This window comes from Stenella coeruleoalba (genome assembly GCF_951394435.1).
Source record: "Stenella coeruleoalba genome assembly, chromosome: 1".
In the NCBI taxonomy this organism is placed as follows: Eukaryota; Metazoa; Chordata; class Mammalia; order Artiodactyla; family Delphinidae; genus Stenella; species Stenella coeruleoalba.
The window spans coordinates 139,340,322-139,357,987 of record NC_137169.1 but is presented as its reverse complement, the minus strand read 5'-3'; the positions used below and the strand labels follow the sequence as shown (position 1 = coordinate 139,357,987).

Sequence of the window (17,666 nt, the reverse complement as noted above, 5' to 3'; positions counted from 1 at the left end):
GTAGAAACAGTAATAGAAAAAATTGCAGCAATGAATGCATAGAACAGGTAAATAAAAGAAAAGAACATCATCTTATGCACTAGTCACTAGTAACTAGTAAGGGACTTGAAACTAAACTAGGAAGTCAAGGATGGAAAGCTGCTTTGAGGAAGTTGAACTTGAACTTGAACTCTATCTGAAACAAGAATAAAGATGTAGGAATTGCCTAGGTAAAGAAGGAAGGCAGTGTTTGAGCCTAACTAGAAGAGATTTCCGCCCTCCTAAAGACAGATTTTGTTTGATAGGATTTCTTATTGAAAAACCAAGGAGGATGGTATATGAAACATGAAAATACCTTTGCTAGATTATTTCTGGTGTGTTTTTGAAATGAAACTTTGCATATTTCGAGAACTTAATAATTTAATTGTCAATAATGAATAGCATTTATTTAAGAGGGTAGAGAGTAGGTAAAGCTTAAACAATGGAAATCTACAGGTAATACATATAAATATTTAAGAAAACACTTCATTCTCTGAACCAGAATTTTTCGGAAGCATATAAAATTAACGTGTGTGTGCATGTTTCATTTCTAGTACAGAGGTTGCTGAAGTAAGAAATGCCTGGTCAGGGGAAAAGATAAAAAGATGATAAAAGCCCAGAAGAGAAAGGATGTAAGGGTTTAGACAATCCATTCTCAGTGGTGGTGGGAAAAGTCAAAATTGAGAGAAGGGAAAATAAGAGATTCTAAGTCACTAATGGCTGGACAGTATAAGATTTTCCAGATGATGGAAATTGAGACTGTTGAGTCATTGTTGCTGTATACATCTTCTAAATAGAGTAGCATGAAAAGACTTGTTTTTTTTCCTGAATGAACTGCATTGATCTAAATTATGTATAGCAAGTATGTTTCATCTTACATGCTGAGCCCCATAGATCAAAAGTACATACTTAAGAATTGAGTTTTGGATACAGAAACCACATCTGGGCTTAGCAGGAAAGAGCACCCGAAATGATTAGCAAAGTCTGTCACAGACAAGGGAATTTGCTATCCCTGCTCTAAACAGTCTCATTCACCTGCATTTTACATGCTTTTCTCTTTCTTTGGGCCACCTAGAGCTATTGCAAGAGACAAGAAAAAGGAAACCATTTTTTAGATCTTTAAAAATTGCTATTATTAAAGAACCAATGTTAACTCATCAGGATTGTTTTTCTTTTAATGATTTTAGAGAAGAAATAAAATCAGCAAACAACAAAGGCAATTTCCATAACAGAAAGTTGAAAGTTCTAAAGAAATTTGCATATCCAGTGATGGGAAGTGTCAGGTATTTTTTGGACTCAAATCCCTTATGTCACACCAGGGCAAGAAGGGTAACATTTATAACATCTGAATCTCTGAACTGGTGAATAAAAGATATCAGTGTTACTTAGCTGAGACGCGAATACATATTCATAACAATGGCACACGCATAGCTAATTGAATGACTTTTGTTAATATTAAACTAGATATTCATGGACATGTGCCTTCTTCTATAATGAAAATACTGCCTTGGGCTACTTTTGTTTTTCTTGTCTAGAACAATTTATGTGCTTTCAGTGAAATGCATATAAGCTCCTATTCTCATGACAAAAGAATTCACCATTAATTTGAGAGAAGAATTTCTTTATTCCCTTTGTGGTATACTTTATTGCAAAGTCAAACCCTAAACCTATCTTGCAATTTTTGTTCACGCATTATGTTTAATTTCAGCAACACATTCAATGTCTATAAATAGAGATTTCTTGGGTTATTAGGACCAGATGTATTGTTATCAAGTCCATAAGGGATTTTCTTTTGATTAATTTAAAAAGTAATAAAAACAAAGGGAAACAAAATAAAATTCCCATGTGGCTGTTTGTGTGATGTTTGAACCTAATATTTTCCCTACTTCCTCAGTCTTGTTTCCCACCTATTTTCTTTCTCCCGTTTATTTCCTTAGGTGCACGGCAATGGATATTTGTCATTCACTGGCTGCTTAGCATTTATTCTCTTTGTAACAGGACCCTGTCTTCCTTTTGGAAAATGAGCTCCTCTTTATTGGGCTAGTCCTATTTCTGCCTCCCACTGAATCCACCCTGTCCCTGGCACTAGCGCCATCAAGGGGGCTGGCAACGACCTTAGTTTGACCAAGTAGAACTTTAGATGTTAAACAAGGTAGACAGGGCCAGCATGAGCTCTTGGGGGTCTTCCATCTAGCTGTGATGGTGGCAAGTGTTTGGACCAGCCTGTTTCTGCTACTGACATGACTGCTCTGTTTTCTGCTTCTTAGACCTCCAACCTTCCTTGGTTTCTGCTCATTGACCAGCCCTTCCTTCTACCTCCAGCCAACTTGATGAGCTCCCCAATATCCTCCCAACAAATTCCCTTTATCATAAAGTAGCCAATCTAAGAAACACTGATACATACTCATCCATTCCCTACTGTATTCTCTTTCTACTGAGTGACGGCATTCATAGCTCAGCATCAAGGTTATACAGTAGCCCCCCGTTGGATCCCAGTTTGCCAGTGTACTGATTCATTCCTTAATATTTGCCTGACATGGCCTGATGAAAAACTTCCGTGACTTGACTAATGCACTGAACATAGGGGTGTATAAAATTCACAGTATGGCCCAAGTGTTCCTCCAATTCAGTCACTCTGTAGTGAAGCCAATTGAATTGAATTGAACTTGAAGCAGCTGAAGGAACTAGATATATCACATCAGAGCCTCAGTGTCACTCCTTTGTTGTTTTCAGGGCTTGGAAAACCAAGAGATAATCTATAAAGGACTGAAAATATACACAGGGCTAGGTTGCTATATAACCTGCTACTTATGGCTTGCTCACAGGACTCATTCCAGGACAGTGATTTCCAAACTTGGCTGGTGATCAAAATTACCTAAGATCTTCTGTAAAAACTCAAATTGAAATCCCAACCCAATTCAGGATGTTCTGAGCCACTAGGTCGGGGGTGGAATCGGTATTAGCAAATGTGTGCAATCTAAAGAGAGGAGGACTGCAGTAGGGGAGCCAAAATGAGATGATTTCAGTAATCCAGAGAACTTTGAAGTTCCAAATTAAGGCAATAATAATAAGAAATGAATAAAAAGGAATGGATTTGAAGTATATTCAAGAGGTAAGATAAGACAGCCATGATTATGATTAATTTAATGGGGTTAAAGTAAGTAGGGTCAAGCATGAATTTTGTAGCTTATATAACTGGATAAATAGAGTCTCATTGTTAAGACAAAAAATACTAGAGGAAGAGAAAGTTTAGGAAGAGGTATGTTTAGACTTAATGAAAGTTTTCTTGTGATGTCCAGGAAAAATGTTCAGCATGGAAGCATGGTCGGAAGCTCAGGTTAGAGATAACATCTAGAGATACAAATCCGAGCACTAACTGCATACAGGTGATGGTTCTAATCTTAGAAAGGATAAGATCACTCAAGGAAGGTTTGGAAGAGGAAGAGTGTTGAGTCAGGATTAACCTACCAGGAACACTAACATTTAAGGGGCATTAGGAGAAGAAACCTGGGAAGAGATCTGAGATGAAATGTCCAGAAGAGGTGAGAAAAGAAGAATGGACAAAGAAGAGAGGGCTATGAAAGAGGAAACAGTCTACAGTGTCAGCCACCATGAAGGTCCATGAATATAAAGACTGATAAAGGCAGGTTGAATTTTCAGAAGAGCTCAGTATATTCTTGACTGAGATTGTCCAAGTTTGGGAATAAACTTCAGGTAGAAGTGTGTTGAAGAATCACAGAGAAGGGGACTACACATGTAGGCAAGTCTTTCAAGAATCATCAGGTACTGTATTCCGCTTAAATCTTCCATCCCATGTATAGGCCAATCCTGAGTTCACAAAATGCCAAACATCTAAATTCCAAGTTATTATTCAGTCAGATTCAACTCTATGGCAGAGATATTTAGCTATTCACCCAAAATGCATGCTCCCCCTTTCCTGGTATAGCATTGTTCTTGGTTGATAGCTGTGGAGCTTCAGACATCTCCAGCAGCCTTTGTATTTGAGTGCAGCCATAAGACTAGATCTCACCAATGTGATGAGAGTAGAAGTGATAGTTGTCACTTCCTGTCTGAGGCTTTTAAGAGGCAGGATTCTCCACTCTTTCTTTTCTTTTCTTTTCTGTCAGTTGTATGCCAAGGACTCCAAACTCCAAGGTCACGGCAGAGCACAAGATGGAAAGGCCTGTGTAACCAGATCATTCAAGAGGAAAGCCACCAACCAACCAGGAACATCTGCATTGGGTTATCATGTGTTAAGTTACTGAAATGTCGTTGTATATTTGTTTACCAGCTTTAAAACAAACCATATCTGAGTATGATATGGGCCAAATTTGTAGATAATTGACTCTCTCCCTCTCTCTCTCTCTCTCTCTCTCTCTCTATATATATATATATACATATATACACACACATATAAGTAAAGCTTATACCATTTATATTTATTGATATGAAATATCTATCTATCTACCTATTTATAGAGAGAGGCATCATAGAAATATAGATTGTAACATTTGTTTGATACAAATCTGAGACACCGTGGTCCATCTTCCAATTCATTGTTTACAAACTTTACTAATTTAAACTTTAATGATACTATTCAAAAGTAACAAGTGGTGTTAAGAACTAAATTAACTAATTAATTAATTCAGTTCAGAAAACAAATTAAGATCATCTGGTAAATAAAATGCTACTCTTTCCACTAGATGATTAAATCTTAATGATCCACCAATTATTATTTTCCTTATGGGTTACATTAAGATATCTTCAATTCATTATTTCTGCTCAGATAATTGGTTGATAGTATGTCTATGTACCAAAATAATAGAAATGCAGGTGCAATGTTCTTTTTTCTTTTTTTGACCGCACCATGTGGCTTGTGGGATCTTAGTTCCCTGACCAGGGATTGAACCCATGCCCCCTGCATTAGGAGAATGGAGTCTTAACCACTGGACCACCAGGGAAGTCCCACAGCGTTCTTTTTTCTTAAATGCCATATTAAAAGTAATGCAAGTTTGTACTCTGGAGCCAGGGCACCCACGTTAAGGCTCTCCTCCATAAGAGTGTGTGGTTGAGGGGCGTGTGGAGCTAAAGTCCTCTCCTGCTCCACTTACAAACTATGGACCCAGGCGAAGACTTCATCCAGGAGAAGGGAACATCTTTTTCTAACTTGTGCAAAAGCAACATGTGGGCTACTGATGACCCTTGATAGGGACACTTTCTTTCCTCCTTAATCTTGTAACTCATTTTGTACAAATACATTGAAAGCTACATTTTCATTTTTAATGGTTTCATAAGTTTGATTAATGTACATATCAAATTACTTTAAAATATTTGCTCTTACAGGTAATACTGCATTGATACTGCATCCTTGTACATACGTGTGAGGATTGCTATAGGATAAATTCATCAAACTCGAATTGCTGTGTCATAGAGTCAATGTATTTGTACATCAAGTTACACTCTATAAGTGTTGGGCTAATTTACAGTCCTTCCAGCAATACATGAAAGTGCCTGTTAAGTCTCACTTCCAACAACTAACGTGCTATCTGACTTTTGATCTTTGCTAATTTGATGGGTGAACAGCCCCCTCTAGAGTAGTTTTATTTTGAATTACACTTTTTATGAGGGTAGGCTCATTTCATATGTTTGAAAACCAATTTGTGTCTTTTTCAGTGAACCATCTTTTTATTTGTATGATAAGCCTTTACACATTCTTTCATTTTCAGCCTTTCTTTGTCAATGTGCTTTAAATATGTGCTTATTATATATATCGTATGTTTGGATTTTATCTTTTGATACAATTTGAGAGTTTTTATCTTTTTTTTAAGATTCATTTATTATGTATTTATTTAATTAATTTATTTTTGGTTGCATCCGGTCTTAGTTGCGACACACAGGATCTTCGTTAAGGCAAGCAGGATCTTTTGCTGTGGCATAGACTCTTCATTGTGGTGTGTGGACTTCTCTCTAGTTGTGACGTGCTGCTTTCTCTTCTCTAGTTGTGGCACATGGGCTCCAGAGCATGTGGGCTCTGTAGTTTGTGGCATGTGGGCTCTCTAGTTGTGGCGTGGGGTCTCAGTAGTTGTGGCTCGCAGGCTTAGCTGCCCCGTGACATGTGGGATCTTAGTTCCCTGACCAGGGATCGAACCTACATCCCCTGCAATGTAAGGCGGATTCTTTACCACTGGACCACCAGGGAAGTCCCGAGAGTCTTTATTTTTTAATAGGAATGCTTATACCATTTATATTTTTTGATAAGAAATACCTTTCAGTTCTGTTACCTTTCTGTTATTCTTCTTATTTTTATGTGTTTTCCAATCTTTCATTGTATTATTTAATTTTTCTTTGCTCTTGTTAAATACAAGTTTCCTTCTGCATATTTGCATTCTATTTTTAATCTAGTGACATAATTTGCAACTAAAATTTATAAAATATAACACATCTTCTGTTTCTTTAGACAGCATCTACTGTCTCCCTACTTTAAGTAATGGTAAAACTAGCATATTTGTATTTCTTCTCACCTCCCATCCTCCCTCCATTTAATCATATTACCGTTATTAGCTTTTCTAGAACTTTCTTGTGTTTCTGTAAATATGTTTGAACATATACTACTTAATTTATCAGATTTAGATTTTTTGACACCCACCTTTCCCCTTCCCCCACTATAAAAGGTGACAATATCAAGTTATATACACTGCCTCCCTCCTTCTCAACCCTTTCCTTCATTATATTGTTTTTACTGGAGTGATTTCAGAGAGAAGAGAGAAAAGATACCTTTACTGTCTTATTTTATAATTGGAAGTCACTATTCATTTTTGTCTATTTCATAGTACCAGGTACTTTACTCTGCATGTAGTAGTTACTCAATATATCTAAAAGATTGAACTTGACTTGTCCATGGTTAAACTGGCCTGGAAGAATAACTTAATCCATTTGAACATATATACTCAATTATAGGCAACAATTAGGGTCCTTCACGTACAAGGCAGAGCATTTAACTGAGCTTATCATGTGGCCAAGGGCAGACCAGGGCTCATACTCTCCGCAGGCGATCCCAAATATGACCCCTAACAGGGGCTGATCCATGCAGTCCCAGTTCCTCCTCCAAAGTCATCAGTCACATTATGGTGGGGGAAATGAGGCAGTGTGTGAGAGGTCAAACGTTTTTTGTTAGAGAATCTCTCTGCATATGGAAGGAAACATCCGGAGAAGCGAATGTGTCATGTACACATCCCCTACCCTTCCCCTATATTAGTATCTCACCTGCTTCCTATGGTTCCTGGATAAGCCAGGCAGCAGCTAATAATTAATCACAATAAATAATTCTAGAAGGAAGGTAACTATATGAGGACACAGTATCCCATAATTACTTATATTTTGGTCTTTGAGATTGTGACAGGCAGAACAGTAACCCCCAAAGATTTCCACACTGTGCCTTAATCCCTAGAACCTTGGACTATGTTACAGCAAAAGGGTCTTTGCAGATGTGATTAAGGTTATAGACCTTAAAACAGGAGATTATCCTGGATTATCGGGTGGGCTCAATCTAATCACTTGAGTTTTTAAAAGAGGAAGGCAGAACAGTCAGTGAGAGAGATGTGGCAGAAAAAGAGGACACAGAAGAAAAGCAGTAGTGCAGTAAAAGTTCAGTGAATTGTTGCTGGCTCTGAGATGCAGGGAACAACATGCAAAAATTGCAGAGGCAACTAGGAGCTAAGGGCAGCCACTAGCAGATCGCCACAAGGAGATAGCACATCAGTTCTACAACCACATGGAGCTGAATTCTGCCAACAACCAGAATGAGATTGGAAGTGAATTCTTAGAGCCTCCAGAAAGGAACACAGCCCTGCCTGCACCTTCATTTCTGCCCTGTGATACCCTAAGCAGAGTATCAGCCTGCTGTCTCTGGACTTCTGATCTAGTAAACTGTGAGATAATAAATTTATGCTGTTTAAGTAGCTTAGGTTGGTGGTAATGTGTTATGGCAATGACAGAAAATTCCTACAGGGATAATTCAGGCAAAATCAAAATCCACTTTGGAATCTGGTGGTCCACAATAGCTGTTCTCAAATCTATGTAGCTCAGCCTATGATATGTAGACACTTGATGGACAGGTAACTGCATAAATCAGCATGTAAGCATAAATAGACTTGAAGATCAGGAGCTTAAAGCAGGGGTCCCCAACACCTGGGCCATGGACCAGCACCGATCCGGGCCTGTTAGGAACTGGGCCACACAGCAGGAGGTGAGCGGTGGGCAAGAGAGCGAAGCTTCATCTGCCACTCCCCACCGCTGCCCATCGCTCCCCATCACTCACATTACCGCCTGAACCATCCCCCCAGCCCACATCCGTGGAAAAACTGTCTTCCACGAAACCGGTCCCTGGTGCCAAAAAGGTTGGGGACCGCTGCTTTAAAGTATCTCTGTACTCTTAGGAAGCAACATAAATAAAGGCAGTTGGTAATTTCCTCCATTCATTTGATAGATTCAAACATCTTAATGAGCTGCAGGCTTGGTTTTCCTCATGTACGTGCAAAATGTAAATTCATAATATAACTTTTGACAGTGCCGTCTTTCCCAATCATACCAACCGAGTCATGAAGGTAAAAGCTCTGTGAGTCAGAAGACAGTAAGGACTGGAGCTGACCACATCATCTGTCTTCACTGGATATCCTGCATTTCCCCAATAGCACTGTTAACAGTGAAAGTGTACATTTCTATGTGTAGGGTGAGTTGATTTGGTCTTGAAGAATAAACTAAACCTGTAGATACCTTGTTCAGATTGCTAAATGATAGTGGCAATCTAAAAGTAAATCAGGGCTTCCCTGGTGGCGCAGTGGTTGAGAGTCTGCCTGCCGATGCAGGGGACACGGGTTCATGACCCGGTTTGGCAAGATCCCACATGTCACGGAGCGGCTGGGCCCGTGAGCCATGGCCGCTGAGCCTGCGCGTCCGGAGCCTGTGCTCCGCAACGGGAGAGGCCACAACAGTGAGAGGCCCACGTACTGCAAAAAAAACCCAAAAAACTTAAAAGTAAATCAAAAGGAAAAATCTTGCCTACCAGCCTCATGTTAGTATTATTATTAATTATATTGTTGCATATCAAATTATCCAAATTCTTTGCTTTGGAGATACTTATTTCATTTCCATCTCCACAATACTCTTGAATGGAGATTATAGATGAGCATGGAAGCACAGAGAGGTTAAGTGAATTAACCAAGCAAACACAGCAGGTTCCTGGCAAAACTGGGGCTAGTACATAAGTTTTCTTAATCCTACCTGTGGTTCTCTTCACTCTGACTTTTTTTTTTCAAAATAAGTAAATCCTCTGTGTCTTTTAAAGGCCCAGTCAGATGGATGGCCCTATAATGGATGGCCCATCCACTGCCCTCCATTATTATCCAGTGTTTTACCAGCCCACCCTATAATGATTTCTCTTTTTCTCACAGTACAACAAACAAATAAAATTTTGAGACATTTTTGTTAATTAACGGAATTTTTTCCCTAAACTTATAATTGTTATTATCGCTTCCTTGAACAATGATGATTTGCCAATTAATATATGGGGAATTAGGCCTCATTGTTAGTTTCCTTCCTGCATGTTATGTAGCACTCAATAACCCAATGACTCTTACTTTGTTTTCTCTTTTGGTGATGGGATGCCATCTTTGTTCTGGGCTCCCATGCAGAAAAAAATCAATCCCTTTAAATGAGAAGATAGAAGTGTAAAGAGGAATTCCATAAACATGAAACAGAAGAGGCTTAGTGATTTTTGTACTGTGTAAAATCTGTTCTCAGAGGATCTCTTTGAAGGGATAAAAAAGAAGGAGATTTTCCCTGTAAACCTTCTAGAAAGTTTGACTTTTGTACTATATGCAAACTATTACCCATTCGGCAAGTAAATTAAACTTGAATCTTAGAAAGAAAAAGTGAATAAAAATAAAAGAAGTTATGCAAACAAACACACAGAAAACAAGTAAATGAACAAAAAGAGGAATATAGCCGTAGCAGACAGTGGTCTGCCCAGATTCCCAGGATCCATTTTTACCTTGTCTGTGCTCTCCCCCACCATGCCCACTTTCTCCACGCTTGCCCTTTGAGGGACCAGTGCCTGCAGCTCTACCCTCAAGAGCCCTTGGGCTACTGGAGCCATTTTGTTCTCACTGTACAGAGAATTGCAAGTATCTAGGGGTTTACATTCTGGCTGATGGACGTTGTCCAAAGACTGATGGATGCAGAAGTACCAAAGTCTAGCTCCCTTGCTTCAGACTGGGATAGTTGTGAGGTGTCACTTAGATGCCAGAGCTCCCCTCAGAGATCTACCTTCTGAGAGACTTCTTCCTGAGACCACACCAGTGCTGGCCTTTTCCCCTTTTTCCAATCTGTTCCCCACTCTTTTACCAGTCTTCCTGGAAGCATTTTTGGAAATTATTTGCAAATGAATGCTCATCTCAGGAACTGCTTCTGCAGAACCCCCCTAAGATAGTTGGTACCATCAGTGGTCTTAAGAAGCCGACTCTAGGGACCAGATTCCGGAGTTAGCTATTCAATGGCCATCTGAAAACAAAGGCCCCTTTACTGGTGTTGGGTAGGGGAGTGACTATTGCTGGCATTAGCACACACTTACTAAGACTTTCACTTGTGTTAAGTTGGGCTGGCAGACAGATGGGAACGATGCTCTCATTCATACAACATTGCATGCATTTGAAAGATACGGGCGAAGCAGTGATTACAAAAACAGTGAAGTGGCTAGTTGTTTCTGAGTGCTATTAATGCATCAAATTGAGAAAAATTCAAGCTTAGGTCAGTCAATTACCAACTTAAGGCACAGTAGGAAAGCCAGCAGGTCTTTAAGGGTGTGAAATGGGACCCTCCCCTCGTGGCAGGGGAAAGACTGTGCTGAAGACCAGACTTGATTGTAAGAGTAATAGAACCTCACAGAAGACTGAACTTAACAATCACAGTAAATTCCCTGTACAAAATCAGGGCTGTAGCAAGGAAGGAGGGGGACCCTGAGACTCAAGACAGATAATCTGAACAGATGTGCTATATAGAACAGTGAATCCCTAGAGTCTACCGGACCCTCTGGACCTGCAAGATTGCCAAACTCCCTTTTTCTAAAGGAAAGCAGTCCCCTTCGTGCCTGGAGACTTTTCAGAAGCTGATGCACTGAAAGGCAATACTTGCTCTCCTCATGATCTGCTCCCACCCTTCTCCCTGACCTCTAGATAGAAAACTAGGGTCAAGCCTCAGCATGACTTAACTGGGGAAATTTTGGCTTGATTAAAGGAGGAAGAAATCATTTGTGAAAAGATCTATAGGACTTGGGTAATATGTACTCTCTGGTTCCGGGAGAGCAGGCCTGGAATTAAATACTGAGGATGCCAAATCAGGGTGGTTGATAAGGGGGATTTTGTTAATATAGGGCCACTGTCCTGTGACTCAGTATTTAACACTCTGGCAAGGGCCGCCGGAACCGGTCCTACTAAGTCACTGGAATAGCGTTTGGAAGCTTGGAACAAATAATGACCTGGCAGATTGTTGAGAAAAGGATCAACATATTTAGAGGTATAAGCATGATTCGGTTCCTCATGAAGGCCCAGAGAAAAGATCCTTCACTAGAGCAATGAAGAAAGCACTCGGCTGTAGGGCATAGTGTCATTGTTACATTCAAGAGTGGTTGAGAGGAATCTAGAACGGGTGGCAGAAGTGGGAGATGGTAAAATGTCATCCCTTCAGGACCAGTTGCAGCAGGAGAGACTGCACCATGTTCAACGACTCTCACATTTACAATTTTCCCCAGAAATTTTGAGCAACCTTCAAGAAGTTTTAATAGAATGGAGTGAACTCGACATGAGATGTGAGAGGGTTTGAGCAAGGGCAAGGGGTGGGCTGTAGCAGAAAATGTTGGTGCTTTTGCCTGGTCCTCTCAGATTTCTTGTGATATTTTCTGTGCACAACCTGCGCTGCCTCTGCACTGACTTCCGTGTGTTTTAAAGTCTGGAACTTGAGACTGTTCTTTGGAGGCCTGCCCTCAGGCTACCAGAGCTGCTCTACTGTACACCCAGGAGTCACAACATTCATGCTTAGGGTTTACCTTCTCCCTGGGTTGGCTCTTGACAAAGGACCATCAGACACTAGAATGTGAAAGTCCAGCTCCCTTGCCTCTGGGACAATTCTGAGGTTTCTTTATCTCTAGATTTCTCCTGAGGGACGAGGCTGAAGTCCAAGCTTTGTAGCACTTTGCCTGAGAGCACACTCTGCCTGGCTTCCATCCTTTCCCTGTCCTGGTTCTCGAGTCCTTACTGGTCTCCCCAGGAAGCACCTCCTGAATAAATCACTTACAGAGGATCTTCACATCAGGGTTTGCTTCTGGAGAACCCAATCTAGGACCTCAAATTTTAGTCTCATATATTCCTTTTTTTTTCATATATTCTTTAAAAAATTTTTTTCTAATAATTAAAAAAATTTTTTATTGAAGTATAGTTGATTTACAATGTTAATTTCTGCTATACAGCAAAGTGATTCAGATATATATATATGTATATATATATATTCTTTTTTAAATTCTTTTCCATTATGGTGTATCATAGGATATTGAATATAGTTCCCTGTGCTATACAGTAGGACCTTGTTGTTTATCCATCCTATATATAATCACTTACATCTGCTAACCTCAACCTCCCACCCATCCCTCCTCCAAACCCCTCCCCCTGGCAACCACCAGTCTGTCCTCTATGTCCATGATTCTGTTTCTGTTTCATAGATAGGTTCATTTGTGTCATATTTTAGACTCCACAAATTCTCATATATTCTCGATGGAAGTAAATATCAGGAAGTCTTTTTGGACAGTAGTTTGGCAGTATTGCCAAAGACAGTCAACAGATTTTAAAGACGTGTCTAACTTTTGAACTATCCACCCCATATAAATATTTATGACAGTTAAGTTTAATGCAGTGTTGCTTATAACAGCAGTGAAACAGAATGAAAACAATCTAAATATATCCTAATAGGAGATTTAGTAAACCATGATACATTCACATCATGGAATATTACTGACTGAAAGTCAAATTCTTTAAGAAACAAGAAACAGATGAAACACAAAATTTTTTCCCATTTGCTCAGGATGGTCTTCACCATCCAACTTGCCCACCTCATATCTTCTATTATGTGGAAACTCGTTCATTCATAAACCTTACGGTGTATTAGGAGGCACTTCTAAATCATCTGGTAGTTAAGTGGGAACAAAACTGCCCTTGCAATGCCCAAATCTTGATTCATATCCCAGTCATTCTATGACTACCTATATGAAGCCTTAAGCAAATCACTTTACTTTCACAGCTATGAGAAAAATTTGTGCTTCTTCCATTATGTGGGCAATAAACAACTGGGCTTAATCCACAAAAGGGTGGGCTGTCGTCACTGCAGCAGGAGTCTGTAACCGAGATGTGTAGAAAATATTAGCCCCAACTAAGTGGTAACATGATCCACTGGTGTAATCGGAGGATCTAGGGTGAGGCAGAGCAGCAGGGCTATAAACGTTAAATACTCTATTCTGGACTGTCTAAGTACCTTTGAAAGTGGGGGTATAGGAGAGATTGTCTGTTGTCCTTTAATACGCATTCTTTCCTTGATAGTAATAGAACCTCTGATTTGGACAAAAGAAAAAATAAAGACTACACTTCTTAGCTTCCTTTGTAGTTAAGGTAGCTATGTGATTTAAGATCTTCCAATAGGATGCAAGCAAATAGAATGTGTGAATCCTGGGTGATGCCTTAAAGGGAAGGGAGGTTCCCTCTCCTTTTCTCATCTTGTGGTTGGAATGTGGACATAGCGGCAAGCTATCTTGAACTATGTAAAGGAAGATAATTCCCTAGAAATAGTTTTAATTGTTAGTATTCAAAAAACACTGGCTGTTACAATGCACAGATTCTGGCACCTAGCAGGTACTTCAATAAATATTAGTTCAATAAATACTAGTTTATTTTTGTCTTAGCTTTCTTGGGCTGCCATAACAGACTATAACAAGCTGCTGACTTAACCAACAAAAATTTATTTTCTCACAGTTCTGGGAGCCAGAAGTCTCAGTCAGTTTGGTTCCTGGTGAGAGCTCTCTTCCCAGCTTATAGACAGCCACCTTCTCCCTGTGTCCTCACGTGGCCTTTCCTCTGGGCACAGAGACAAGGAGAGCACCGTGTCTCTTCCTCTTTTTATCAGTACCCCAGTTTTATTGAATTAGGACCTGACCTTTATAACCTCACTTAACCTTAATCACCTCCTTACAGACCCTGACTCAAAATACAGTCACATTGGGCATTAGGACTCAACACACGAATTGTGGAAGGACACGACTCATTCTGTAACAACTTTGCTCATCCGTCACTCAGTCTTCATATATAATTACTGAAGAAGAGACATATTAGTAAATGGTAAGATTCCTGGTAATATAGAGCACATGAATTTCCTAAACCCTGATATACAATACTTGTTGAGTCATTTGTGTTGGATGTTCTAAATGCCACACCCTGGTTATATAAACATTAAATATTTTATGCCTCTCATATATGTCTAAATACTTGGCATTAGTACATTGTGAGGGACCTGACTTTAAATAGATTAAATTGACAATTCGTCTACGGAGCGGCAAAGTTAGAATACTACTCTTTTTGTTTCTGTGCTAATAAAAAATGTTCAAGTTGGCTGAAAGTCACGGTTGAAAGCTTTTGTCTTTTTTTCTGAGTGTGTAGCTTTGGCTCAACTCTAATCTCTGCAAATGCAGGGATGATATTTTCTAGTTCATCACTGACATATAATAGGTGCTCAACAGTATTCATGAATAAGTTAATCTTGATTTTCCTTCTTTGCCTTGACTATAAGCTCTTACATGGGTCAGGTTCTGTCTTATGCTTTTTTTGATACTGATCTTGTCTGCCTCACTCAATGCATAGCACGCTGGTATCCATTCTGAAAACCCTTCTTAAGGCTGAATATATGTGACAAACCATCTAATGGGAATGTTTTCAGAACATTTCAATTGGTAAGATTTCTTGTCTTCAATTCAAGGAGGCATTTTAAAAAAGCATGTAGATTTTACAGAATTTATTGTATGTCTTGGCCATAAGAACATTGAGCCATGACTCCTTCTGGGTTGTTTTTCAATAAGCCAAATACAAAAAATAACCAATACATTGATGTTACTTACCAGGAATTTCTTTTGCAAGGAGATGATTTGTCTCTTAATGGAATATTTGTTTAATACTTCATAATATTTCTGTAACTGTTACAAACTCTTTTGAGTAGAAAAGCCCTGAAATATCTATAGTTCAGATAATAGGAACTCAGAAGTAGAGATACAAGCACAGATTCCTCCAGAAGAATGAGCAGTCACTTTTCAGGGACCTTTGCACCAAACACTAAAAAGGGGGGAATGCCAAAAGTGGTGGGAGGGAAGGGCACAAGAGGAAGAAATGGGCCATGGTAGACAGGAGAAGGTGGTGACAAGACTGACTTCCCTAAAACAGAGAAAAATATTTCCATAGTTTCCTCAACAATGAGGAAGAAACTTTTCCAACTAATATATGAAGAATTAGAAACCCACAAGGATTACACTCATCATGTGATGATAGGAACTCCAGTTCTATCTTTCTGTTGCATTGAAGTCTCTCCCTTAAAGTCTCACACACATACATACACACACACACACACACACACACACACACACACTTCCTGGACCCCACGGGTCCATCTGGTCCCATCTCCCATCTTTCTCCTTCCCTTGGTCGTTACCTGTACTCTCTGTCTGATACCACAAGTTGGCACACACTTGCCTTTTAATTTCAGCTCAGTTGTCATGGGGGAGTCTTTGACCTCCCATTAGTCAAATCCCCCTACTATGTGCTCTCATAGCCTCGTGTATCTCTTCTTTTTCAAACTGAAACACAATTGTAATTTCATATATTTGGGTATGACAATTTGATGAACATCTGTAACTCTACTAGACTGTGAGCTTCATTAAGGAAGGAATAGTATCTGTTTATTATTATTATTACTCTTTTATTATTATTTTTACTATGGACTGAATGTTTGTGTCCCCCAAAATTTGTATGTCAAAGCCCTAATCCCCAATGTGATGGTATTTGGAAGTGGTGCCTCTGGGAGAGAATTGGATTTAGATGAGTTCATGAGGGTGGAGCCAACATGATGGGATTAGTGCCTTTATAAGAAGAGGAAGAGACCAGAGCCCTCTCTCTGTCCATCATGTGGGGATGCAACAAGAAGGCAGCTGTCTACAAGCCAGAAAGAGCGCACTCACCAAGATCCACATCTGTCCACACCTTAATCTTCTCAATCTCCAGAACTGTGAGAAAGAAATGTCTGCTGTTTAAGCCACTCAGTCTACAATATTTTGTTATAACAGCCCAGGTTGACTAAACCAATTACTATTATTATTATTATTTTTTTTGCGATATGTGGGCCTCTCACTGTTGTGGCCTCTCCCATTGCGGAGCACAGGCTCTGGACTCACAGGCTCAGCGGCCATGGCTCACGGGCCCAGCCGCTCCACGGCATGTGGGATCTTCCCGGACCGGGGCACGAACCCGCATCCCCTGCATCGGCAGGGGGACTCTCAACCACTGCGCCACCAGGGAAGCCAATTACTATTATTATTATTATTTCCTAGCCCCTAGCACTTAATTGGAGAAAAACATGACATTAGGGGCAAGGAACTGTGAAAATTTTAGATAGTCTCAGTACCTGAACGTCTCCTGTTATGTCACATGAATGCTATTATTCCAAATAATTAGGCTTTTCAGTGCCTTGACATTCTCTGGCACTTTTTGAGGTGGGCGCCCAGCACAACACTAGCTTTCTCTTGTTATACACCTATAGCTCTCTGATTTGCCGTATGCCCGAGCTGCTGTGAGCACTTCTCTCCATGCTGAGTGTTGCCTGAGACAGCCTATTTCTCATGATGACCAGGTCAATTGTGGTCACCGCAAAAGGACTTGAGTCTTACCAGCATTCCTCCACACAAGCTGCTCTGGCTGATGATGCTTCTTCCGTTTCTGGATGAGAGGTCGTTGTCAGTCTACGTAAGAGTGAACCTGGGCATTATTTTGTATTGTGAATCTCTTTTCTAGAGCTTGCTTAGCTGAACTGATTACATAATTCTGGGTCTCTTACGAGTAAACTGTCAACCAGGCCAGACTGTCTGCTGGGGAATTTGAGAAAAATGTTAACTGGGGCTGAGTCTGAGCTTGCCAAATTCACTAAATGTACCCTGACATTTAGTGGAGACATTCAGTGCCCTTATACAGTCTCCCAGTGCCCCTGCTTTAGTGAGTAGGATGATGAATTCCTCCCTTGCAGGGTAGAGCTCACTGAACCAAAGTACATGCTCACAGCCTACATCTGGCCAGGGAACAGATTTCCCCCGGACACATTTCTAGAACCTGGGTGGTCGGTCTCATGGGACCTGAGACCTTCTTGGAGGTCGGCTGTCTGAACTGACTATTCGCCACAACATCTTTGGATGTTATCAATCCTCCTTTCAGAAAAATGCAGGGGTATTTCAGAATTTGCCATTAGGTGCTATGCAGCTCTGGCCTCCACTGTGGCTCAGTGCATATGTAACCTCTGGTGAGAAC

General features: G+C 40.1%; 1 long non-coding RNA gene across 2 annotated transcripts in view; it reads right to left on the bottom strand.

The window, feature by feature from the left end:
- The window catches only part of LOC307193223, a 284,938-nt gene that overhangs the window by 222,350 nt on the left and 44,922 nt on the right, over positions 1 to 17,666 (bottom strand). The window contains exon 1 of one of the 2 annotated variants that reach the window (XR_013830256.1): positions 4,049 to 4,185. The exons of the other annotated variant lie outside the window; for it this stretch is intronic. This is a non-coding gene — a long non-coding RNA (uncharacterized lncRNA). Of the gene's footprint in view, positions 1 to 4,048; positions 4,186 to 17,666 lie in introns of those variants that run through there. 2 annotated transcript variants of the gene reach the window in all.